The 25,189-nt window shown below is 43.1% G+C and overlaps 1 long non-coding RNA gene across 1 annotated transcript; it reads left to right on the top strand.

Annotated features, from left to right (window-relative positions):
• The first annotated feature begins 21,476 nt into the window (after positions 1 to 21,476).
• Positions 21,477 to 23,476, top strand: LOC116653696. Its single transcript, XR_004308057.1, has 3 exons — positions 21,477 to 21,849; positions 22,406 to 22,504; positions 23,316 to 23,476. It is a non-coding gene; the product is annotated as an uncharacterized LOC116653696 (long non-coding RNA).
• Positions 23,477 to 25,189: the final 1,713 nt, after the last annotated feature.

The following is a 25,189-nucleotide window of genomic DNA, read 5'->3' on the forward strand; positions in this document are numbered from 1 at the left end:
CTTTTGAGGCAAACTAAGCTAATGACATGGGTAATTAAGCCTCATGCATCAGGATATAAAATGATTGGTGGCAGATTCAGGATGGCTTTATTTCCACTGCCACTGTCCTTGGGTCAGTATGACTATGCATGGATGCCTGGAGCCAATTTGTGGGGGAATGTGCATGGTCCTTCTCTGGAGCAGTGAGCTTTATAAGAAAGGAAGAGTGAGGTTAATAGTCTGTCCCGGTGTGGCAGGCACCACAGTGAAGAAGGTCCAGATGTCTCAGCAAGCTTAGATTCTCTGAAATCTCTAGTCTGTGATGCTTCTGCCTGGAGCGAGTCTTGCACGCTTTACTGCCACAAAATGTCTTTGGTGGGCCCATGAAATTAAGGAGTGACTCTTCCCATTTGACATTAAAAATCATTAGGAAACTTACATTAACTGAAACAGTCTCCTTTGCCAAAATTAATGTTCCTTCCAGATAGCCCTTCAGCTTGCTATGCAGCTGGATATTGCTGCTTTTCTCCCCCATCATGAACTTGTGTGGCTGCACAGACCTCCAGGCAGTAATGCACACCAGGAGCAGCCAGGCATAGGTCAGGCGTCAGCTGGCTCTTTGCTATCAAGAGCAGAGAGATGACAGTGTTGAGTACCTGAGGAAAATTCTCACCTTGGGTCTTCTATTTTCTGTTTGCTTTGGCTGAGAAAAGTGGCAGCTCACATTTTGAAAATACTGCCTGGAAAATAGAGTTCAATTCCTACCCTGCAAAAGATAGAGTTTCACCATAAGCAAGCAGACTGTTAGCTGTTAAAGGTATGACTATGGGGAAAGTGATCAAGTTGCTTTCTTGCTCATTTGCATGCTTTCCTCCTGCCCTTGGCCCTCCCTCCCCAAACAGTTAAGACTGTTTAAAAGCAATTGGTATCACCCAAGTGTGTCACTGCTTCACGCTGGCAGGAGCTGACTAGCACTGCAGGGCATGTAATGTACAAGCTTATTTTACAGAATTCAAAGGAACACATCTCTGGCTGTGGGTGTCTGCATCAAATGGGCACTATCTACAGCATCATTTAATTGTTTGGAGCACAGAGAAAAGCCATGAAAAAAACCATCACCCCGTGGGAAAAGATCAACTGTAGATAAGTTTATATTTTCCATTCTGGACAATAGATCAGAGAACTTCTGTAAGAACTACATCAGCATTTATTGCATTGCTGATCCAAAAGCCATCTAGTAAATTTCAGCTAATTTTCAAACTTGGTTCGGAATGAAGCAGCAATCTCTTCTGAACTTCTTTTATATGCCCATTTTTATTGTAAAGCTGTAAAGCAGTTTTATTTTTATGATTTGCCTTCTAATGTCCTCCACTGTTATGCCTTTACCCATCCCATTAACTGCCGCCCTGGGCTGCCCCCCTGCAGTGTGCTCCTGCTGATGCTGAAAGGCTGCACCAGTCAGTGCCTTGGTGGTCACAGAGCTGATGTAACATGTCGCAGCTCTGGTCAGCATGTCTGCAGGATGGGGCAGCCGGCTTTCTGTGGTAAACCTGTTCCAGCCAGGTCTTCAAAGATACTGACTGGAGAGGGAATTAAGCATGTAGATACCTTGAGGCATAGTGTTCTTTTCTTTGTAATTGAGTCCTGCCCCAGCTGAAGCTGCTGGACACCATCCTCCTAAGAACTCAATGATATTTTCTAATAAAAATAGCTGCAATTTTATCTTACCATTATTTTATTACAAGTACTTGCAGCAAGTGTTTTTAGACCACATTCTGCTTTATTTGCAAGAGCTCATTATTAATTTGGGGCATTAACTCTTGCAATACGTTTTCTTAAAATGTTTTGCTTTTTGTAGTTGTATAGCCCTCATCATTAAATTCCTGCTATGTTTTCAACCAACAGATCTACCCCAACCCTGTCTTTCGGTTGTGGGTCTCATGCCTTAGTACCAAGGTCTGGGAGCCAAGGGAGTTTGAGTGCTGCAGTGTAAGTGAGCCAAACCAAAAGCCCCAGAGACATGGATGGGAGCAAATCCACCCCCTACCCAGGAAGGTAGAAGGATCAGTTCTTCCATGCTCCATTAGATTGAAAGAGGAGATTTAGAAAGGTAAGACTCATCCAGTTTGGGAACTTCGCTTCTTTGTTTTATTTCCAATGGGAAGCTCTTATCAGGAGCCCCACTCTGAATAGATACCGAAAGGTTTGGCATTTCCTTGGCAGGAGCAGCACTAGCTCCCCAGGAACTCTGTCTTGCTTGTGAGCAAGGACGGTGATTTAGCTGCTCAACAGTGCTCTGAAGAGTGGAGAATTCAGGGAAAAACATGAGCTTCCCTTTAAACAACCCAGTGTGTTTTGTATGGTCTTTCTAAGCCTCAAGCTTGCAAGCTGATTGTTGGCCATGTTGCGTTAACCACCTACAAAGGGTTCCAAGCAAAACAGGCAGCTCTCCTTCCTCTGTTCCAATACAACTTCTGAATGCTTCCACAGGGGAGTTTTCAGCAGTAGAGGAAAAAGAAAAGAAAAAAAAATATAAAAGAATAAGAAGGCAGAGTCCTCTCAAGGACTGTGTTAATGGCCCAGGGACTGAGCTACATCCCAGGAGATGGAGCTCTTTCTTACACAAGAGCTGTGTAGCCTGCTGGAAAAGCACGTGTAGCCAAGAATGTATTCATTATGGCTTTATTAGGCTCTGCACTGATATGCTGAAAGATAAGGACAGTTACACTAGTCATTGTTTCTATCCCTTTCTTTTCTTTGTCCTACATATTGTTCCATGTTAACATGGAGTTTGTGGTGCCCAGCCATCCCAGTGAACGTATTTAAGGCAGGAAGCGTGGTGGGGAAGTGAACCCATGCCAGTGAGAAAAAAAATGCCTTGTCAATGATGATGTCAATGAGAATAAACATCAGTGAGAAGTGCTGAGGATCTGGTGTAGATGTGCTTTCTGTGAGGAAACAGTCACTGAGATTTTGATACTTAGATGGCAGAGGGGGAAACCACCATTAGTCTTTAAAGATGTGCAGCCTAATTAACTCTACATGCAAATGAGTATTTAATTTGTTGTTCATATTGCTTTGTAGAACTGGTGGAGCTCCTTTGAACTGGGTGCTCTGTGGTACTGGGGGCTGATACCTACTAAAAAAAAAGTGGAATAGAAGGATGCTAAAATATAGTAGAGGAGGAAAGAGTGTCTTCCGTAGCACAGCAGTTTGGTCACGGTGCTGAGTCCCTGCCCTCAGGAGGGGGAGATTTAGGGACTTGCTGTTTGTCTCTGTGTGCTTCAGAGTGTCTCTGAGCAGAATTAGTTTTGTGGTTGGTTCCGGTGATGGCTTGGTTGTGTGCAGCTAAGGATAGGATGGGGTCTCCATGTTGGGGGATGCCATTTTGTGTCCAGCTGAAGTCTAGGAAGAGGAGAGTGTTTTCTGAAGCCATTGCTTCAACAGATAATGACCAGGTCTCGCCTGACTGAAACCTCTCTGTTCCTTAGCAGCTGCCTTCCCTTCTCGAGAAATGATGGATTAAGTAATCTGGGTAGCCATGCTGCTGGCTGCAAGGTTGTAAATCGCACGCACGTGCTCCCAGAAAGATGAGATCCCACAATGGTTTTTAAAGAACTGCTGCAACAGTAATGCTGATAAAATCTCCCCCTCACAGGGAGTATGCGGTGAACCAAAGTCTGCGCTCAGGCAGGCCCATGCATCAGTGGGTGATGAGCAGCACGGGTGTCTGACAGCAGACGCTCCCTTTAAAGGCTGCTGAGCCGAGTGAAATCTCTCTTCCCTAGACATTTTGTGGTGGCTTGGCATGTTACTGTACATGAACTATTGCTGAGGCGGCTGCAGGGAAACAAGAGCCATTTAGAAATAAAACAAATCACAGAAACAAAACCTTTCTGTTTCAAAAAGATGCCTTGGCTTTTGGCCCCGAGCATCTCTGTGGATTCAGTCAGTAGCTGCTGTGGTTGTCCATCTTATCGCTAGGATTGCTGGATGGACTGGAAAGGTGTGCCATGTCATCCTGGTACCAGATAGCTGCATGAGTCCAAAGGGTGCCCAGCCCTGTATGTCTTTCATCTGAATGAGCAGCTTCCTGTTGTTGCAGTAGCACGTTTCTGATGTAGATGCTGATTATTTGAAATGAGCTCCTCTTCTGGAGCCTCCCTTTTGTGTTGCCTGTTTGTGGCTGCATCCAGTTTTGTCAGTGTTTGGTCTCCTGTGACTTAAACACTCTGTATTTCTTTCTGTTCAGAGATTGTAATCTGTGTGGGGCCAAACTCATGTTTCAGAGGGAAGTGAAAGGCAGCAGCAATCCAGAAGTGGATATACTAGATGGAATGCAATTTAGCTTCTGTTAGGTTGATGGGACAGCACTGGAGAGCTGCATTTCCACAAAACAGTCCGTCTTTGCTTTGGAGACCAGCAAGACCCCTAACCTGGGCTCTGCTGTTCCACCTGGTGGTGGTTTTGTGTGCTGTGCAGCTGCATTGATGCACAACTGACAGCTGGGGTTAAGCCCCAACTTTGTGCTCATTTCTGAAGAAGGGGCTTCTCAATAATGAAAGATAAAACAGCTGCTGAGAGGACTGCCTCCAAGCTTGCTCACCGAACCCACATGGGTATCTGTAGCTGGGCTGCAGGTTCTGGAGGACATTAGGAGCTGGACTCACAGGGGACAGAAGGGAGATGGCTCTGGGAACCGTGCATCAGTCCTAGAGCAAGAAAGAAACATTGAGGCATGGTTCCCAGAGCCTTGACCTCATCTCATCCCTTTGGGCAAAGTTCATGGTGCAAGCTTAAGGTCTCCAGGAGCCGTGCTGTCAGCAACCAAGAGTGGCTGAAATCCTACCATGTCAGTCTCCTAGGGAGAAGCCCAACTGGCCTCTTAAATGGTGATTTGGTATCACAGTCCATAGAGGACCGAGGGACCCAACAAATCCACAGCTTGCATTAGCAATGGAAGGAGGAGCAGCTTGAGCCTGCTCCCAAACCACCGCCCTCCCCATCCAACCCATGGAGGAGCTGCCTCAGCACTGCTGGAGGCAAAAGTGACAAAGCTGCAATCGAAACGTGGCTTTTTCCAGCTCTCTGAAATGACAGAAAACACCTGACACACTGCACTAGCTCACTCCTTCAGCACTCTGACAGGGGCATTAAAATGTATTTATAACAGCTGGGGATGGCTTGCCCTGAGGAGTGAACTTAATTCTTAGTCTGCCAGGCACTCCGTTGTGAGTGACAGTGATTTGTCCCCAGTGTGTTCATTCTCCTCCTTGCCCTCTTGCGTTCCGCTTGCATTTTATAAAGCTGTATTTGACAGTCTAATTTCATATAACTAATAACATTATGTAGCGAAATGAGCTCGGATGTCCATTTCTCTCTCCAGCGCTTAACTAGTTGATAAGCACTGCATTTCACACCTCTCCTGGAGAGTCATTGCTATGGTGAAGTTTTCTGATCTCCCTTTAAAACAATTTTTTGAGTGAGAGAATTTCTGTAACTTGTTTTTTTTCCTGAGTGGCTGCACCAGGGAAGTGCTTTGCACATCCAGGAGAGGCTGTTTTGGTGACAAGCTGCACTAAGGAACTGAGCACAGCATGAATGTAGAAATCCACTCGAAGCAGGAAGAGTGCCGATGCTGGCTTTGATGTGAAACTGGCTTTGCCTCTGTGGCTTCTGGCTAACACCATGTGCTGCCATGAAGATGTAGAGTTGCTCTTCCCATGTGAGAGGCCAGGTTGGATGGGAGCACTGGGCAGCCTGATGTAGTGGTTGGCAACCTTGCCTGTGGCAGGGAGTTGGACCTTGGTGAATTCCAACCTGTCATTCTATGAGGGGAACCCTGCTGGTACAGGCATTGGATGCAATGTGCTATAGCCCCTGGGAAGCATGGGGTAGCTGCGGCAATGCAGAGCTTTGGGTTGGGGTGGGATTCCTAAGACAATTGGCACTTCTGGTTGCCTGATTTTGAAGAAATGAGAGTCTCCAGGAGGTTTGTAGCTGAGGATATATATTCCACAGAAATGAGTAATGGTTTTTGTAACAGCTTTTTGAAAAGATTTTGCTCTTGGCCATCAAAATGCCTTGAGGCGGTCAATTCTACTGACTTAGAGCCTATGGGGAGAAATTGTCTTTCAGTAGCTCATCTTAATATAGCAAGGAGCTGAACCTCCTACTGTGTGGAAAAGGTGCTGGCGAGAGTGTATGTGTCATCATCAACTTCTTCATCCTGTTCTTGATGCTGTTAACTTCTATTGTCCCCATATTGGCTTCTGGAAATTCCATCTGCATCCCCTGTCCCTGCAAGGAAGTTTCAGGTGCAGGTCATTTTTGAGAAATCAAACTTGTCACACCCATTTGGCTTGTAAAATCCATCTCCCCCTTTCCACTCTTTTTTCCCCTGAATCTTTGCTTTTCTCCTCACATTGCTCCTATGAATAATTTGTTTTGATCATATTCTTCCACCAAATTCTTTTCAGCTGGTTGCAGTTAAGCTCTTTCATTAAAAACAGTATTTTTTACAGTGTAACCCTGCCCTCTGGTCTCATCTTTTCCCAGCCTGTCTCAGCCTTACTTTCTGCATATTAGCATGGATTTTCTTGACAAAATATGCTTTCTATAAAGGGAAAGGGAGAGGAGAGCCACAGCTCAAAGCTGGCAGTTTCATGGACCTCAAGAGCAGTGCAAATAACTTTACTTATTACCTGTTCTGCAGGATTTTGTGGCACGTCCTTCTCAAATGGGAGGAATGTGGTTTTCTACTCGTTATCTGTACCTTGCCGTGTGGGAACGGAACATGAAGGGAAGTAGCTGCTAACAATACAGCCTATCTCTCTCATCTGTTCTGTAGCAGCATATATAGACAGAGTTGTGTATCCATAGGTGTCTTGTATATATGAGGTGCATTAGCCCTGTGCTTGTGTACAGCATGTGGTAAAGAGAATTAAAAGAAGGGTAGATAGGACTGCAGGAGCACAGCTATTTCCCTTCTGCATTGGCCTTTGCTTGTGGTCCATGTGCACTGAGACTTCAGGGAAAAGTTGCTGTTCCCAGCTACACCTGCTGGTTTGTAGCCACAAAGCTACAAGGAAATGCAAAGGAAATGACCCCAGCTGAGGGTGAGGCAGCTGAGCCCTAGAAAGAATAAAAGATGATGGAAATTGTGAGTCTATGATAGATTTTGACTTGGACTTAGTAGAACTGGATTCGCTGCTCTGAGCTGCTTCTGCTTGTTTGATTGCTGTGCCATGAAATCAGTCATCACCCAAAGAGGGGTGATTTCTCATTGGATGGAGGTGGAGGGAGAACATCACATGCACAGCAAGTGAGCACTCCTTGTTCTCCTGGCTCTTGTGGAGCCCAAACTGTGTTCTGAAGAAAGAGCCAGAAAAGTATTTAATATTTTATTTTCAATAATAACTATGGGCTGTGTAGAGTAATTGAAACCAGTGCAAGTGCTAGACCATGAAGAGGTTACTTTCCAATGTTTCCATTTTTGTGGTCAGCTTAAAAATTGTAGATGACGTGGCATACATTAGCAGAATTGAGCTGCAAAACTGACTAAACCAGCTTCTTTTTTTTTTTTTCCCCCAACCTAGCACTCCCTATAAAGTTGGCTCAATGGTTTTTTTCCTCTCGCGTTCATTAATATTGACTTTAAGTGCTTAATTTAGAAACAACCACAGTCCTTGATCACCTTCTTGTTTACATTTTGATGTTGCACTCGTTGCAGAGGGACTCCTCTTGTATTACTTCTTCCTCTTCCCCTCTCCAGGCTTTGTCGCCCTCCTCTGGGATCCCTTTCCAAAAGATCAAGAGCGGAGAGAAGACTTCAGATGCCATAAATATTGCAGGAAGCGGAGAACAGCCTCCTTCAAGATCAATATGTCTTCCTGAGGGGGCATTCAGTCCTTCAAAGTAAACAAGCAGGGAGCATTAATTCAAACGCTTTTATACTAAATACATATACATGAATTAGCCTGCATGGCTGCGGTAAATAAACGTTACGTAAGTGTGGTTTAAAACTGCACACATGAGGAAAAAAAGCAGACTCTGCAGACTGAGTAGGCACAAGCCCGTTTCTACCGCACAATTTGTGGTGTCTGAGATAATTTTGTTACAGGGCAAAGGGGAAGTTCTCTTCCTATCCTTTGCTAATAGATTGATCTGGGCTATCAGCATCTTTCCCTGAGAGGAGGAGGAATACTGTTATGCTGGTGTCTAAGTTGGGATATTTGGAATGATGTGCAGGACCTGCATTTTGTTTGGGACTATGGTCATTTCTTGGAGGGAGATAGGGACAGAGGTACAGAAATGGAGTTACTTCTGTCCCAAGGAGGGAAGGAAAAGGCAACGTGTCTCCATTTCTTTCTGTGTTAGAAGTGGAAAACTGGCTCCTGCTGATGTCTGTGTTATGAGCAGGTTTATAAGATGCTGGTCCTCTGTGTGCAACTGCCCTGTAAGCAGAGCACGAGTCTGCTAAAGACTTGGCTTGAGCTGGATTTGTGCTATGATTTCTCATCCTTTCATGTTTCTAATACCAACTTCTCTCCTTTCAGGGCTTCCAACTATTAGGACTAATGAAACTTGTTAGAGAAGAAACATCAGAAGAGTCCTGAATGTACTATTTGGGTCTGTTTGTGTTCTGGATAGTATGTGGGCCTGAGTGGAACTCCAGCTTCCTGCAGCTCTGATGGTGTGAAGTATGCTTAAAAGATGTTTGAGATTCTAAGTAATGGTCCTAAGAAAGTGCTTCCTTCCTAAAGTATTACAAGGGAGAAAAGAGAGCAAAGTCTTTTGGTAGGGACAATGGAGAAGTTGATCAGAGAAAAAAAATATTATTAGGGGTGTCACACTGGAAATACATGTTAAAATGTTGAGGTGGAAGAAAGATGGGGGAAAGAGTCTGTATAAGTATGATAATTAGCAAGAAAACAGCCCTGTGGTCATCACAGTTTCATTGCACTTGTTCTCCATCCCTTTCATCTCACAGATCCATCTGTGCTGCTTACTGTGATGGAGGTCGTAAAGACAGCTGAGACGTTTCCAAGGAATCCAGATACAAAAGCCAAATACTCTGTCTGTCCATCAGCCTCATTCAACACTGTTTGTTTAGGACTGTGTCCACTCCGCTTCTGAAGTTGTTTCACATCAGTGTTCCTCTGAAGAGTGAGCAGCCATGTATGTTGAATGCGTGGAGGAGTATCATTTCAGGCTAAAATCAGTACGATGACATAGGTTTTAATCAAGAACTTGGGAAGTATTTGTGGTGTTTTAAATGAGTGGGAGGTCAAGTCTTTATAGCTTTTGGACTTACTGACTGGAAGATGTGTTTCACTTTTTTATTGTGTATGTTTAGGAGATCACTTTCTGAATTTATATTGTTCTCTTGCAAATAAGATTTGAGAGGAATCAGAATAAGGTAAATGTATCCTGGAGGGGAAGTGTTTACTGCACGACTTATTGTGCAGGACAAGCCTGCAGAACTCACTGAGCAATGAACCATCATTTGTTACTTTCATTAATTCTGACACTTGTGTTGGAGTCACTGTTTTACTTTAATGAAAGCCCTCAATAACAGCATTTCTTCTCTTCCTTCCCAGATCAAATTTTGATGCAAAACCTCCTGTAGTCAATGCAAAGACTCCTGCTGACTTCAAGGATTTTGAATCAGTCCGTTGTGAGTATTTTATGTAGAAGCTCTAACTCACTTTTTCTTGTGGCCTTCAAGGTTGAGTTGGCAGTGCTTTTCTGTTGTTTTGGGTCTTTTTTCTTTTCAAAAGAGAATTTCCTTGTGCTCCATGCAGAGAAACATGACAGATCTGCCTGGTCAGTATGGACATGGAAAGCCAGGCCTACCTGAATTACGGGCTCATAGGATGCAAGATGCCTGTCTGGGAGCTGCAGGGCAGGTTAGGTTGGTTTTGTGCCCAGGAGATTTAATTTGCTGCTAAAAATGTGTTCCTCAGGCTTAGCCAAGCAGTTGGTTACTGGTACCAGTCCAGCAGAGAGAGCACATCAGGCTGTTGAAGGCAAAATGAGGCTTTGGGATACCTGCAAACGTGATGGCAATAGTCCAGGTATCCTCCTGGATTTGTTTTGTGGATTATTGCTCTCAAAATGTAGTTTTGTTTTTTATAATTGGGGATTTTCAATCACTCAGCTCTTTGAGGCTGTGTAAACCAGGCCATTGTTCAGTGAATGGGACCCAGGAAATAAAAACGTAGCAAAGGGTTTCCTTTACTCATCCCATTGTAATTCGAGTTTATCCCATTGGGCTCCTGCTAAGTCAGTGCTGTGACTCGAGGTGGGGAAGCCACAGGCTGGCAAGCTGCAGGATAAAAGGTTAGCTGCAGAAAGAGATGCTGGTATGTGAACAAGCCAACAGTAAAAAAGGTCAGCTATTTAGATGGCCTGATGTAAATAAGGCACATGTCAGGTGGTATTGCCCCCAGAGGAGATTCCTTGTGTGGGTTTATGAACTCTGGGAAAGGGGCCAAGCTAGCCTTAATTATATTTTGTTTAATCAGCTATTTAAATAGGGAACTGTTTTCTTGGCTCTCTTCCCCCAGCGAGATCACATCTTTATACTCCTGACCTTTTTATTTTATGCAAGAGGCTCTCTTGTTGCTTTGGACCATACTTCTAAATCCAGACAAGTCAGCTGTGCTTAGCTTGCTCTTACATCACCTCTCTTCTTGAAGGAGAGAAGGCCCAAGGTTACATTTCCTATATTCTTGTTATTAAAAGAAATACTGAATATCATCTTTTTTTTCTCCATTTTTACTATGCAAACTCAAGAAAGCCCTCCGTATTCAAGGACATTGTGTCCAATGATGTAAGATTTGCAGACAATACCATGAAATTCCTATGGCTTTTTCTTTGAGCAGTGTTTGGAGAAACATGTAACTTGACTATCTTCAAAACATGCATTATGTCTCCCTTCAAAGCTTCATCTAATTGCTAAGAAATGACAGGAGAGCAAAGGAATTAGCCCTCAGAGAGATCCACGCAGTGTGCTGCATAGGAGTGTTCTCCACCAGGAGTACGTTTTACTTTAAAGCCAGCAGGATACCTGGAGCTCTTTTGGTTGAAGAACAGTGGACTGAAACAATTACGCTATTCACACTTCTTTGCTTGTGAAGGGGTAAGACATGGGTTATATATAGCTTGCTTTCTAAAGAGTTCATATTGGTGGTTTTATCCTGAAACCCACCTACTCTTGTATAGAGATCTTTAGGATATCTTTGCAAGAATGAAGACAGTCATATCCCAGTCATTGTCATTTCCTTCTGAGTTCAGTTGCTTCTTAAGCATTTCAGTTACTTCTCAAGAGCTTGGAAAACAATTTAATAACAAGACGCTGTTGAACAGCAGCCAGGTGGATTTTAATAAGGAGCACACTGGTCCTCTTGCAGCTAGATTCTTGCTTTGCAATCAGACTTGGAAGTTTTAGTAACGGCCTTTTAGACCTTTTGCCCTTGGCTGTGAGCAAGTCTTCTGACTGCCTGTCTTTAAAAGGAGCATAATTACAATTTAGTCCTCAAAATACCCATTTTCAAAGAGATCTCTGCCATCTCACCTCCATTATGATGTACTTATGATTATGGAAAACAAGGTTGTAAAAAAAACAAAAGCCCAACCCATAATTTCTGCTGCAGAGACCCTCTCTGTTGCCATCTGCACCTTGTGGGGCTTGGGGATAGCAGGTTGGTCTCTGTGCAGGTCACCATCCTTGTTGGCCTCATCAGGTCATGAGCATTTAATCATCCTCTGCAGTGCTGCAGGATGCTGAGCAGGGTGGTTTTGCCTTTGCTCTGGCAGTAGAGCAGGGTTCTGTGTGCTCAGGAGCAGAGGCCACTGCCTGCGCACCTAGTTGATGCATGTCCTGGGAAGTAACCAGGCTTTTGGTGCGGAACAAGTGTCACTGTTAACATCACTGTTCTAGTATTAGGGCAGTGAGGTACTCCTGATGCAAGTGCTGCTTTCTCAAAGGAAGGACCTAGGGTTTGCTGTAATTAACAGCCATCCCTGATGCTTGAGCAGAAGAGGCTAATTTTTCACATGTGCTTCCACTGGGGAGCGGAAGCAATTTCCCTGTTGAGAAGCAAAGAAGTGGCCTGTATTTCTAGGGAGCTGCTGCCTGTCTCCTCCTTTTCCCCTACCCATCCTCCCTCGCTGATGTGCATCCGCAGGAGGCATCTCAGGGAAAGGCAATATTGTTTCTGCAGTGTTGGTAAATGCAAGATTCCTAAGGGGAATGCCTGTATTTCTTTGGTACCAAATGCATCCATCCTCTCTCCTGCACTCAGCCAATTGTCACTCTGCTCCTGAGGGGGCAAGTGGACTGAATGTAAATGACAGATCAGACTCAGTCTTTACTTAGCTTTGGCAGGAATATTGGAAAACAAAAGCAGTTTGTATCGAAGAGGTTCCCGGGTAGAGGAGGGAAGAGTCAGTGCAAATTGTCTGCTTTGGAAAACAACCAAGTTCTTCCTGCTCTGCATATTCCCCTTCCCCATCTCTCTGTCTCCCAGAGGACAGTGGGATGCAGAGCCTGCGTGAGTCAGACCTCCCTCTCCCTCCTCAGCAAGGCAGGGCAGGCTCCAAGATTAGTTATGCATCTGATTGTGCCTCTAATAAACTAAATGTAATTAAAAAATAGAGCAGGGCCATCGCATTTTAACAGCTTGGAGCTCTCCCTGTGGAAGGATCAGCAAACAGTGAAGGAATATGAAGATTCAGCTCCCCAGCACCTGCTGGGCAGCCTCTGTCAAGATTAACAGCATCTCACCAGGTTATTAGAGTGAACATGAATGCTTTGGAGGCTCTGTGGGTAGTTACGGTATCACGTTTTATTATCTTCCACTGAAATGAAATTACTTATTGTAATTGCTTGTCAGTCACAGGCCAACAAATCTGACAAAGGAAAGCTTTTGTGAGTGGGGAGCAGGAGGCAGAAGGGAGAGGTTGGACTGAACCAAATTTTGCTCTGATTTTCTGTGGCAAGGGTGTAGGGGGGAAATATAACCAGAGGTAGAGGGAGAGGAAAGGTCCGTCTCCTTTTTGTTTTTTGGCATAGCAAAGTGATACACTTGTCACCGAATGATCTCAACTGAACAAACATCTAGGAGCAGAAAGGAAGGAGAAAGCTAACCCTGGGTGTGGTGCGTTAGGTTGGTGGGAGCACTGCTTTGAGGGGGGGGCATCGGCCGTGGCGGCTCGGCATCAAATAACGTCATATACTGTATCTCTCAGAGGCACTGATGCTGAGGGATCATCAGGCATCAGGAATGCCAGCCTTGCATGCTGCAGAAATACAAGGCAGGCAAGGAAATAATCCGTGTGGGTTGCTTGCTTTTGGATGGCTCTGTGTTTGTAGTTAAAGGAGAATGAATGGCAACTGAATGCTGGGAGGTAAGGGGAGAGCCAGGAACACTGCAGGTATTTGGAAGTGGAGACTGTTGTACCGGTGGGGTTTGCTGTGCTCTTTTAAAAATAGCTCAGGGAGCCAAGATTGCAGGAGCTCAATAGTCATGCATAATCTGTTATGGTGCAAGAGAGAGATGTGATCGTTGCAGCTGCAGGCAGGGAGTGGTTCCAGCCCAACCTTGTACACAGACCTTACTGCAGCTGATGAGGCAGCGGACGCATTTGCAGTGGGAAGAGCATTTCTGGGGTCTGCCCTAGCAGTAAGCAGAGGCCTCGAGGTGGAAATGTGCTGCCATGGAGGCAAGTAGCCCCAATGGCAAACATAATTTCACCAAGTAACCCTGTTACTCCAGCCTTTTGATGGTGTTGTAGCCAAGTCCAATGTGATGTGGTGAAAAGGAATTGGGAAGGGAAATTTAAAAATGGATGATCAGCTCTCAAAATCTACAAATCAAAAGGGAGTCTTGAAAAGGCTCTGTGTTTTGTGCCAGCAGTAGCTATGGAGAAGGGCTAGGCCTCAATAACAAGGTGGTCGTTCAGGCTTTCCCAAGACTCTATGCTGTTTTCTGCCATTTGAAGCTCTGATTTCCAAGGTAAATTGTTTGATTTTGCATCCATGAGGATACAATCACTTTATCCAGGTGTCTGTGTCACTTGCAGATCTGTAGCCATTTATTCTAAACTTGTTGATTTCTAGCTTCATCTGATGCATCCTAATTTCCTTGGCTGTGGCCCATGCTGCTCTTGAGGAACTGGCTCAGCGGCTAATGGTCACCTGACTCATGAACCAGCAGTGTCGAGGAAGGAAAGCATGTGGCTTTTTCATATGCATAGAAGCAAAACTTAGCAGTGAACCCTGCAGATCGTGTTGGAAGTGCAATGTCAGGTAGGTCACCAGCTCGGATGTTTCTTCTGTGCCGCAGGTGAAGGACACAATGCGGTGTTTATGCAAGTGTAAATGTACCGGATGCTGTTTCATAAGCAGAAATGTTCAGCTCCTTAATTACTGTTTTGTCTACTGTATTTAATTTCCTAGTGCATGAATCCCTGTCTTGAGATAGTTTTTGTTATGTAATTACTGTAAACGATTAGAGCTCAGCATTAATTAAACAGATCAGTTTTCATTCTCAGTCATTTTAGTTAAGATGCCTTTAGGCTATTAGGCTGAGAGAGGAGGGTTTTTTCTGTCTTTTTTTTAAAGCACGTCTTCATTAGAGTTTGTTTCTTTTATCTGCAGACAAGGGTTCTTTGGTTTGTTGTGCAACATCAGAGTACTATCAGCTTTTCCCTGCTCTCAGCGGGAACTGAACTCCAGTGTTTTATTAGGAACATAAAGGATGCCTAGCGATATGATTACAGCTCATAGATTTGTTGTTTTGGTTCTCGTCCTGCTGGTTGATTTTTGAATTGTGAGTGATAGTGTGATATTTAGAAACCTATTTTACATCTTGATCTTAAAACTAGCTGTATGACAAGCACTAGTGTTTTCAGCAGAGCTCTATTGTCTAACAGCATTGCTTTCTTCTTTAATGTTTATTCCATGATGAAGCCTCTAAATCTGGGCTGCTCATTTCAGTTTTTATTAGAAGTTAATTTAGTAGATGTCATTGCAGTTGTTTGAATGTCATGTATAACGTGGTCTGAAAAATGTCATTTATTATCTACTGTTTGCTCCTGACTTCCATGTGAGCTGCGACAGACATCTGGGAAGGTCCTCCCATTCTGATGTAAAACTGGTGAGGAATCCAGCAAAGCCCTGTGTGTTCCTCTAGTTGATTTTCTCCATCACTGTAATTGGAGGTTGGACCTGCTTTTAGAAGGTGAGACAAAGTAACTGGCATTGTCTTGAAGCAGAAGTTGCTTCTGTGGGTTTTCATCAGAAGAGCTCATCAGATGAGGAGGGCCAGGTTAAATTACTTGTATCCTAGGCTTCTGGATTCTAAACAGGTGCCATGTCTTCCCAGGAAGGTAGAGTCTGGCTTCTGATACTCGGTATATTGATTTCCTGTTGGCTTTTGGAGTAAAGATGATAAACCATACAATAATGTGGACATCTTATCAACTATGGGTATTATCCTTTATAAGATGATCTGATCACCTTATTGGTGTGAACTTGTTGACTCTGCTGAGCATGGTTGCTTTGTCTTGGCTTAAGTTGACTTTGCAGCTTGGGTATGGGGCTGAGAGTGTTAAAGTGGGTTCAAATTATTTGCTCTTTGCAACAGCAGTTATCCCATCTGATGCCAGATACCTCATTGTTGTTGGTCTCGTAGCTCAGATGGTAGTAGGAAAGAAAAAAAAACCAACAAAAAAAAACAAAACAAAACCAGCAACAAAATACAACCTGTACTTTGTTTTCTGAATATCAGATGATGGAGGCCACCAGCATGAAGCAAGTAAGAGAGCTGACCAAATCCTCTTTAACACCACTGTCCAGTCAGTTTCAAAAGTGAAGCATTCTCCGTGGTGTTACACATAGGTAAGTTCCTTGTCTTCTTTTGGATGCCTGCAAATCATTTGTAAAATTACTCTTATTTCCTTGTATCCATCTGTATCCTTGAACCTCCATTCCACTGTATCTTGCTACAATACATATAGCTTGGCCATATTGTCTCATTCTTCTTAAGCCTCGATGGTTAGTGTAGCTGTTTGTCATTTTTAACCTCTTCAGCATCCCCTCACGCTTCTGATCTTTACCTCATTGAGGAGACTGTGTCAGAGTAATTAGATAAATGTCATACAAGGACCCAACTAAAGGCAGGCTCACTGTCTCCACTCTCCCATTAACAACAGTCTTCATGGTTGTGCTTCCATCCATTAGCTAACAAACATGTAGTAAGGCAATGAAAAAAGAAGAGTGGGTTTCTGTTCCTTGCTTTGTCATAACCAGGACAGCCTTCACTGACATGGCCTAGCCTCAGGGGCCTTTTTCAACTGGGACCATTGATTTAAAGTGATGAATTAATTGGCTTTTCATTGCTCATGTGGGTGAGGTTATCCAGCTGCTTTGCAAAATAAAGTCCTCTGGATGGAAGTAATGGCCAGAAGATATAATCTCATCCTGATTCCTCAGTATCTCCTTCCTTATTTGAAAAAATTTATGTGACTTTTGATTTATTTATTTTTTTTTAATATAATTTCCCTCACAAATGAAATTGTAACCAAATACATTATGATACAGGTCTCAAGGCTCATTTCCTTGGTAGGTAATCTTAAATCTCTACTGCTTTAATTCTTTAACACTTTCAGAGTCAGTAAATTACAGTTTTTGCTCAGCTCTTTTTTACTGTAAGATGCCTTCATAACGGGGAGGCTTCAATGATAAAATAGTTATGTGATATTTTAAAACGAGTGTTTAGCTATGCTTTACCTCTTATTAATATGGATTGATGTAAACAGCATTCTCAATTTAAAGGGGGATATTTAAAGCCCTCAGGCTTGCTTCTTTTTTCCTGCCTAATCAGATTACATGTAATCTACAATGCCTTTCTGTAAAGAAAAGTGGAATGCACTTCTCATCAATTTAAGAGGAGCCTGTGGCAGTATTTAAGAAAATTAATTAAAAGTTGTTCTGTTCTGAGGAGCCTGCCTGAAGCATAGATCCTCCTACACGCGTTTACATTTCTAAAGGCTGCCTTCCAGTCAAGCAAGTACTACTCTGAAATGCTGCAATCCAGTTGGTTCACCCCCTTGGCTTGTGCTGTTGGCAGAGCAACCAGGAGCAGAGAGGTACTGGTGGTAGGTGAGAACACTCCAGCATTGCTGCTTTGGTACTTATTACAAGACTTGTCCCTTTTTCCCAAAGAGCGATTGGTGGTTGAAGTGTGTGACAGATTGTTGCTGACAGCAAGGGGATAAAAGCTGGGACTGGGGTATGTTTTCTTGTGGAAGATGCAAAGAATGCATGAAATGAGAAATCAAATCAGTGCACTGACTAAATTTTGTAGGTCTGGAGAGAGCTCCTCTTTGAAGAGCTGCAGGAAAGTGAACAAAAAAAGAGTCAAAGAAATTGAGCAGCCTTGAAATTGCTCCACACTCCTCTTCATGTTCCTGGGGCTAAGGACACTGCATTTACACCGAGAGGTGTTCTCTCTAAAAGGAAACTAAATGGGGCATGAACAGCAATTCAAGTCCCCAGGGAAATATACGAAAACTAAATCAGATTGAGCATGTAGGAAAGAATTGTCAAAACCGTCCCAGGTGATAGAGTTATGGGAGAACAAGGAAGGACGTAGACAAATGTGGGAAGGAGAAATAGAAGCTGAGTGCTGTGAAGCCTGTGTCAGTCCAGTCAGCACCAAGGGCATCCTGACCTTCACAGGAAGGGAGAAAACCGTTGGAGAGACTGGTGGTTGCTTGTCCTCAGGATCTTCAAAAACCAAAGCTGAAAAGGATCCAGCTAGTAAAAAATGGCAAGTAATTCTGATTATTTACTAAACAAAGGTCCTAGCCCAGGATTTGCATGTGCCAGGTGAAGAAGCAGATAAATATTTTTTCTGGTTACCAAAGAAATGTTATGTGATTTTACATTGGTCACAGCCAGGCAAAAAATGTTTACCCCTCTGCAGTCATTTCTGGTTTATAAAAACTATAAACACTATTTTATGAACCATACAGGGATCTCAGTTAAGGGCTTCCTATTCATATGATATCCAGTAATTTTACCTCTCTATTGAGATGAGCACATCATTTGTAGGCAGGGCCATGAGTGAATCGAAACACGCAACTGTAAGAAATAAATTCTTTCATAGTGAATTTTCTCTTTTTAGTGGATTATCTCAAGATCTGTGTCTCATGTAACCACCACCTGCTTTTTGGCCTGTAAAGTGGTGCAAATTTCCCAATAAATTTGGCTGTGAGTATTATAATTCAGTGAAAGAAGACTTCCTGGGGAATGTGAAATTCAGAAAATAGATGACAATAGATAATCTTTTTCGAGGGAAGAGCATCACAAAATCCTAAGGGATACCAATAATGATATCTTTGGAAGAGAAGAATGCAAGGAAGAAAAACAGCCAGGCCCTCCTTGTGAGGCTACTCAGAGATAATATTTTGAAGAAAACTGCCTATAATTGAAAGAGACGTGAAAGAACAAGCATGAAAAAGAACACCCTGTAGGTGAAAGCAAGCAGGTGCAAACAGTTAGAAGAGCAAATCCCTCTTCCCCTTTTCTGCTTCTCCGTCTTCAACAATGTTAAATTGTTTAGAAGGAGATAATGGATGTGATGAATTAAAATTGAGGTAACAAAGAACAGAGAAACAATACGTGGAATTGCATAGAGAGTAAATGAAAAATACACCTGATTCCCACTGTGTGAAGATCAAGATCCATCATCTAATGGCACATTCCATGATGCATGATACTGAGTGATATCGGAGATGTCCATCCAAGTTTCCAGCCTTGTGGTTATGCTCAGAGCTGATAGCAAGCTGGGAAATCTCTCTTAGAAAAGCAAACAAAACCAACAGGTAACCATTTTGTATGAAATGCAGTGACACAGTGGCATTTTACAGTCTTGTGATTATCTTTATGTGTGATGGCTGTAGGCAGTATGTGAGGAAATCTTCTCTGGAAGCAGATACTCCAGATTGACTTTTTGTGTTCCCACAAAGTGAAAAACAAACAAAAATCATTAAATGGTCACATTTGACAAGAGGGGGAAAAAATGGAAAAAGAAGGTAGCAGGGGGAGCTTCTCATTCCCAAGTAACCTAAAGTATGGTGTGAAAGCAGATTGCTATTTAAACTCAGGGCAAGAGAAACTCAAAATCCAGGAGGGAAGCTCTTGTATTGCTCTCTTTAGGAAAAGAGCAGAAAAGATGCAAGAAAGGCAGAGAATATGTGTGATCCATGCAGGATAAAGGTCTTGTCTCAGTCAACATTTACTCTCTGGATGAAGGAGATGAAATCATCCCAGATGTACACAGTGTTCTGTCTCTTCTTTATACCCTTTCCTCGAGGTGCAGACTGAGGGGTTTTAACCTGCAGTGTCAACGTTTAATTACAGAGTACAGGGATTTTCATGTGCTTCCTTCTGTGGTGGAGAACAGTAGGCCACCAAGAAGATTACAGCAGTGTGTATGAGCTCTTCGGCATCCTCACCTAATATTTCTAGCATGGAAGAGGGGCAGTCGTTCTGACTGTGTTTCTTTTCCCATGTGGTCAATTGATTTATGAATGCAGAAGATCACAAGTCTGTCAATGCCAGCACAACGATCATTTGGTTTAGTTGAATGTAGAAAGAGCTCAAAATTACCAGCCCTCATGTTTGCAGTGATGGGTTTTGTTAAATATTTGTATCCAAGATGCTGACCTCTCCCAGGAAAAAATATTAGCTGTCACTGTGATTGAAAATATTGAGGGATTATTGCCTTTAAATGACAACTTGGCTAAGCAAATTTAGCAGTAAAGTTTTTATGTTTTTCATTAAAAAGTGGCAAGGGAAAGGTGATAAAATCCTACAGAGCTTCTCTTTAGCTTTGTTGCTTCATTGCATAGTTCTGCAAATTGCATCAAACCAGTCGCATGGAGCCCTCAAATTGTGGGGCTCACATAGTTCATGTTTACTTCTTTCCTTGTCTAGAACAGCTGCTGGATTCAAAGTCAGAGGAGCATGGTTAGAAGAAAACAGCCTTGATATGCTTACTGTAAATCTGTGAACCAAGTATCCTGTTAACTGTGAATTGTCCAGGTCTTTTAACACTTCTAATTATATTTGGACATGCAGAGCAGTGCCTTGCTACTTCTCTGTTGCTGTGGCTGCCTTGAAGGCTGAGTTCAGTCCGGCATGATTTCTTTATAGGTTCATTGCTCATTTCTAAGGGGAGAGAGCAAAGGTAGTTTTCAGACAAGTTTTTCAAGTATGTGTTGACTATGTATGTTCTAAGCAAATTTTTGCAGCTAGGAACAGATTGATCATAAATACCAAAGTGGAAAGATGTCCATAAGGCAGCATGATCTATATTTCTATGGATGCAGTAGTCACGGAATGGTTTGTGGGGAACACTGAAGTTCTTCTAGTTCCACTTCTTCTGCCATCAGCAGGGACTACCTCTCCTAGATTGCATTGCTCAAAGTCCCGTGCAACCTGGCCTTGAGCACTTCCAGGAATGTAAGTGTTCTCCTAGACTATGGCTGTAACTGTACAAAGTTGGCTGCCCTGGTGTTTAGATAAAAGGAGTATTTCAGAAAATGAATTTCCTAAGAGCCCAAGGATTATGTACTTAGTCCCTGTCAAATATCTGTGAGATTTTGTGTGTGCTCAGGTGCTTTGCAAAAAAACCCACATCTCTGTTTAAGTATTTCCCATAATTGCTGCTTCCCACATCAAGCCAGCCACTAATGCCTTCTCTTGCACATCACCATGTCTATTGCAGCTGGTCTCCAGACTTCATCCAGAAGGAACATGCTGAGAACAGGTTGAAATAGTTTGGAATATACTCCGAGACATGTAATTAGATTGAACCAGACTAAGCAATAGGAGCAGCTTCTAAATGAAAGCTGGCTGCCGTCTGCAGTGAGTGCAAACTGCAAGAGGAAGGGTTAAGAAAATTGAATTTGGAAGTAATGGGGTAATAGGCAAATATATTCAGAATTAATGTATTCATATAAATATTGTACAGTAATTTATTTGCCAAATAGCAGTCATTTACTCTGTGGCAGAGGTCAAATAACGGAGAAAATTTATTTGTGAATAAATTATTCAACAATTAATACAGAACGTAGCTGCTAAATTATTCACAGAGACAAATTCAACCAGTTCTAATTCATTTCCACTTTGAAAGTGTTTCTAGATACATCCACACGAGCATTTCAGCTGGGATCACAAGTGCACTTCTGAGCGTCTCCCTGTTGCCCTATTCTTGCAGCTCAATGCGTGGCTGGATCTGGGGATTAGGAGGTGCTCTGTCTCACCCGCTCCAGCGTGCTGAGCTCAGGTGATGGGAGGAGGATTTAATCTTAGCAGCAGCCACTGCATGGAGCAGTGCTGTGGTATCAGTCCATGGCTCCTGAAGCAGACAGAGGACATTATTCCTCTGTCTGCATGCTGCTGAATGTCATCCACCGAGGCCTTTGTGGAGCCTGATAGCCTGTCTTACGTTAATCCATGAAGGTGTTTGTTCTTGCCTTGAAGACAGAAATAACCTAATACATTCCTGACTCATTTCTCCCAGGGTTGACTAACTTGCCGTTGAAAAAGAAATCTGCACGTTGTTCTTAAGTTGAATTTCCTTTCAGGAGTAGCTGCACTGGAAGTCACTGTGCTGCTTCCCACCAACCAAAGGCTTTCCCAGTGAACCAGTCCTCCTCTTCTCACAGTTCTTAGTGTTCTTTTGCAGTTCAACACGTGGTTCAACGTCTTGTCAGCTTCAGCCTCCCAGATAGTTTCTCAGTTCCTGAAATCATGGTCCTCCTTTGTTGGATGTGGTAGAAGAAAAGGTAAGCAGTCTTCCACTTGGTGTTAAATGACTGGCTGACTTACAGCACAGACCTGGAGCAGGAGCACTGTGTCTAGTCATTAGTCTCTTCTTTCTTACTATGTGAGGGAGCCCCTAGCTTCCCCATAGCCAGTCCCTCACACAGGACCACTCAGTGTTGGGGTGATTCTGAGGGGACTGGTGGAGAAATGCATGTTTGCAGAGCTGAGGGGAGGGTGGGGATGCCAGTCAAGTTAACTTGAGTGTGTGTGTAGGAGGTAAGAATTACACATATATAAGGGAGGTTAAGACAGGTCAGCAAAGACAACATAAAATATCATTTTCCACAGTTAATTGCAGTTTAAAGTAACAAGAAGCAGTGCGTGCTTCCAGAGGTAAAAACTGGAGGCAGGGAAACACAAAAGACACGTCGTGTATTTATGTACTTAAAGGCCCCATACACCCTGGCAGCCTGTATTGCATTGCTGTCAACTTTCCTTCAAAATCTGCCTCCTAACAACGTTTCCATATGTGAGAAACCAACCATTTTAACCCTTTTCCTCCTTTTTTTTCTTCAGGCCCTAGAGCCTGGCAACCGGAGCCTCTGTGAGTCTGTGGCCTGAAGCAGAACTTGGCGGTCATCTGTTGGTAGCTGCTTCCAGCAAAGACAAGGCCCGGTGAGTTGCATCAAAGTACACAGGCCTTCTGAATCTGAATCTGTGTTTTTTATCTGGATTTTCTTTTGGGAGATGGTCTTTGTGTGGTGTAGTGGGAGACTTAGTTGAAGTGAATGAACATTTTTCTCCTAGTCTCTATTTCAAGGACATACTCTTTTTAAATGGCTGCTATTTTTCAATATCCCTTAACGTATATGTTAAAAATTTCTACTATATATCATAACTGAAATTTGGAACAGCTCACTCGTTCCATTGGCACAATTTCGTGTTCCTGCTGAACTAGAACCCCCAAATTTGTATTATTCGCTTATTCCATCATTATGTGCCACTGAAGGATAATGAATACACAAATGCCTCGGTGGTAGACGCAGATGCTTTGCAAAATAATCATGAAAATTAACCAGCCCAAGCAGAAAATCTACTCTTGCCCTTACCGTGGTTGTTCTGGTGTTAATCAGGGGGAAACAAAGCTATTAACCGGCTCACGAAAAGTATGAAAGAAATTATTCATTTCCAATGAGTGAGGTGCTGAAGTTTTTGCTAGGAGTGTGTGTTTTTTCTCTGAAGAACTGCTGTTTATGTTGCTGCACAGCCCCTGTTCCCTGCCCATGGGGCTGAGGTGAAGCTTTTCAACAAGAGAGCCTCAGGACAGGGTCTCATTGAATAACAGCTCAGCAGCATTGACAATGGCTAAGGATGTGCTGCTTTCCTTGATGCAACTTCTGTGTGAAAAAGCTGTGTTTGGCTCTGTTGTATTTCATGCTGCATCCTTCAGTGATTTTCCAGTGCTAAATCTGCTTTTGTGTTGCAGGTACCAGGAGTAACTGCTGAAGTCTCCAGTGCTACAACAAAGAAAGAGCAGAGTTGGGTGCCTGGAGGAGAAGTAATCTGTTTCAACTGAGCTTTGTCTGAAAAGCAGGTTAGCATGGCTTAATGAATTATCCTGAGTTTGGAGAACAACATGTTCCCTTACCTGAAAGGTAAGATAAAGCAACGTTGAAAAAAAAGAAGTATTGCATTAACGTTTAAAATGGCTAACCTGGTGTTTGCCACTCTGCGAGTGCATGCCTGGCTGCTGTCAGCAGCTGTCTGCCTGGTGCTCATCGAGAGATGGCAGTGTTTCTGTGCAGAGGCAGTGTTTCTTTTGCTGGATCTTCATTTACCACAGTGTCTGACAGAAGGGCGTTCTGACTACACAGAAATATACTTTTTATAATCACCTCTAAGAATATTATGACAGACGATTAATAATCTGACAGCAAAGTAACTATTTTTAATGGCTTTAACCGAATGCTTTCTTTCATCTTTGAACCAATTCTCACTGTAATCCCATTACTGCAATAAAAGTTCGGGTAGCAGGATCCTACTGGCCTTGCTCTGCCTGCAGCGCCTTGATGAGACCTGTGCTGGCAGGAGCAATATGTTCAGCTCTGACACAAAAGCCTCAGGGTAGAAGTGACCTGCTGGAAGTCTTCAGAATATATTTCAGGTGGTACAAAATGTATCATACTTGTACCTTTGCTGCTGAAATTTGATAAATGTGGCAGCGATTTAGTTACAAGACATCTTAATTAGCCTTGAAGCAATATCTGTTTGGTTTTGGGTGGTAGTTTTTGTTACAGGTGTGAAGTTATATGCTTGGTTTTTAAATGGGGATACAGGAGGACATGGTTTACTCCAGAGCGCTGGTTTTCCCGTTATGCGCAGCATACGATTTCACACAGGTTGTGCTGAACTGAGTTTAACTAGTTTGCGTGGTGATCTTAGAGCATTTCCCCACAACTTCTGTGAGCCTTCTATGTGAGCCTTCTGCATAGACAGAAGCGGGTCATTGGTACATAAGTATCCTTGGTTAGGTGTATTCTACTTGTCTGATTCACTGATATAGGCTTGCTTACTCCTGGCTTCCACCTGTTGCAGTTCTCATTTGGGAATACAAAGCCTGCTGTTAAGGAAAGTCCAGGGGAAGCTGGTATTCTGATCCTTAGGTACAGCTTCTGAAATACCACGAACAAAATTGCTCCTTGGCTGCACAGACCTGTGTACCTTCCAGCTAAAACTGTAGCGCTTCAGTGAGATGCCAAACTGTGCAATATGTTGTTTCTTCCTGTAGTACGTCAGCACAGAATGTGTGTATTTGAAGGGAGGGTTAATGGAATATTTTGAATGATCATTGGTAAATGTTACATAGTGCGTATTTTAAATACAGAGTGTGTGACAGGTAACTGCAGCTGGCTGTGATTCAGGTAAAGAACATGAATGATTCACGAGGTTGGTGGAAGTGGAGTAGGTAATTCTTTTATCTTGATCATTTTCTCCCTGAAGCCAAATATCTCACATATGGTGACAGCTTTGTAAAATAGTATGATGGCCAGTAAGAACAGGGGAGCATGGAAGACAACTGCTAAAGCAGATTTGATTTGGATATGAGAAAAGGAGCCCATCTCTCTTTGTCTGGCTTTTTTTTTTCCCCTCTTCTTTTCTTTTGCTGGCTTTCTTACCAGGCACATGGGGAATTGTTAGGAAGGAAAGGTGCCTGGCCTGGAATGCTAATATCTCTGCTTTGATAAGTGTGAGAGATGTTTTAATTAGGAAGAGGATGCAAAGACTTAGAAGAATGTAGTTACTCATGTAATTTGAAAACCCTGGAAACAATCCTGAGGGGCAATAGCCTGAGGAACAATT

The sequence above is a fragment of the Coturnix japonica genome, chromosome 7 (genome assembly GCF_001577835.2).
Source record: "Coturnix japonica isolate 7356 chromosome 7, Coturnix japonica 2.1, whole genome shotgun sequence".
In the NCBI taxonomy this organism is placed as follows: domain Eukaryota; kingdom Metazoa; phylum Chordata; class Aves; order Galliformes; family Phasianidae; genus Coturnix; species Coturnix japonica.